This window comes from Trichechus manatus, unplaced genomic scaffold, assembly GCF_000243295.1.
Source record: "Trichechus manatus latirostris isolate Lorelei unplaced genomic scaffold, TriManLat1.0 scaffold00048, whole genome shotgun sequence".
NCBI classification, from domain to species: domain Eukaryota; kingdom Metazoa; phylum Chordata; class Mammalia; order Sirenia; family Trichechidae; genus Trichechus; species Trichechus manatus.
Genome location: NW_004443984.1, coordinates 5,718,397 through 5,720,320, shown reverse-complemented (window position 1 = coordinate 5,720,320; position 1,924 = coordinate 5,718,397).

Below are 1,924 nucleotides of genomic sequence, written 5' to 3'. Positions count from 1 at the left end.
AATAGCCCTCACCCTCCCTCTCCACCCTTGTAACCATCAAATAATGTTTTCTTCTGTGTTTAAACCTTTTCTTGAGTTCTTATAATAGTGGTCTTATACAGTATTTGTCCTTCTGTGACTAACTAAATTCACTCAGCATAATAAATTCCAGCTTCCTCCATGTTATACGATGTTTCAAGGCTTCATCGTTCTTGTTTATCATTGGGTAGTATTCCACTGTGTGGATATACCACAATTTGTTTATCCATTCGTCTGTTGATGGGCACCTAGGCTGTCTCCATCTTTTTGCTATCCTGAACAGTGCTGCAATGAACATGGGTGTGCATATATCTATTCATGTGACGACTCTTATTTCTCTAGGATATATTCCAAAGAGCGGGATTTCTGGATCGTATGGTACTTCTATTTCTAGTTTTTTAAGGAAGCGCCAAATCAATTTCAAAAGTGGCTGTACCATTTTACATTTCCACCAGCAGTGTATAATTGTTCCAGTCTCTCCACAACCTCTCCAACATTTATTATTTTGTGTTTTTTGGATTAATGCTAGCCTTGTTGGGGCGAGATGGTATCTCATTGAAATTTTGATCTGCATTTCTCTAATGGCTTATGATTGTGAGCATTCCTTCATGTGTCTGTTAGTCGCCTGAACATCTTCTTTGGTGAGTGACTGTTGATATCCTTTGCCCATTTTTTAACTGGGCTATTTGTCTTTTTGTTGAGGTTTTGCAGTATCTTGTAGATTTTGGAGATTGGACACTGATCGGATTTGTCGTAACCAAATTTTTTTCCCCAGTTTGTAGGTTGTCTTTTCACACTTTTGGCGAAGTTTTTTTATGAGCATAAGTGTTTGATTTTTAGGAGCTCCCAGTTATCTAGTTTCTCTTCTGGTGTTTGTGCATTACTAATGGTTCGTATTGTGTTTATGCCATGTATTAGGGCTCCTAGTGTTGTCCCTATTTTTTCTCCCATGATCTTTATTGTTTTCGATTTTATATTTAGGTCTTTGATCCAGTTTGAGTTAGTTTTTGTGCATGGTGTGAGGTATAGGTCTTGTTTCATTTTTTTGCAGATGGATATCCACTTATGCCAGCACCATTTGTTAAAGAGACTGTCTTTTCTCCCAATTAATGGACGCTGGGCCTTTGTCAAATAACAGCTTCTCATAGGTGGATGAATTTATGTCTGGATTCTCAATTCTGTTCCATTGTATCTGTTCCATGTACCTGTTGTCGTACCAGTACCAGGTTGTTTTGACTACCGTGGAAGTATGATAGGCTCTAAAATCAGGTAGTGTGAGGCCTCCCACTTCGTTATTCCTTGTCAGTAATGCTTTACTTATCCAGGGCCTCTTCCCTTTCCATATGAAGTTGGTGATTTGTTTCTCCATCTCATTAAAAAATGCCAGTGTAATTTGGATCTGGATTGCATTGTATCTATAGATCGCTTTGGGTAGAGGTGACATTTTCACAATGTTGAGTCTTCCTATCCACGAGCAAGGTATGTTTTTCCACTTACGTAGGTCTCTTTTGGTTTCTTGCAATATGGTGTTGTAGTTTTCACTGTATAGGTCTTTTACATCTCCGGTTAGATTTATTCTTAAGTGTTTTATCTTCTTGGGGGCTAGTGTAAATGGTATTGAAGTTCTTGGAAGTTCTCTTTATTGGTGTAGAGGAATCCAACTGATTTTTGTATGTTTATCCTGTATCCTGATACTTTGCTGAAATATTCTATTAGTTACAGTAGCTTTCTTGTCGATTCTTTGGGGTTTTCTGTGTATAAAATCATATCATCTGCAGAGATACTTTACTTCTTCCCTACCAATCTGGATGCCCTTTATTTCTTTTTCTAGCTTAATTGTTCTGGCTAGGACCTCCAGCACAATGTTGAATAAGAGTGGTGATAAAGGGCATCCTTGTCTGGTTCC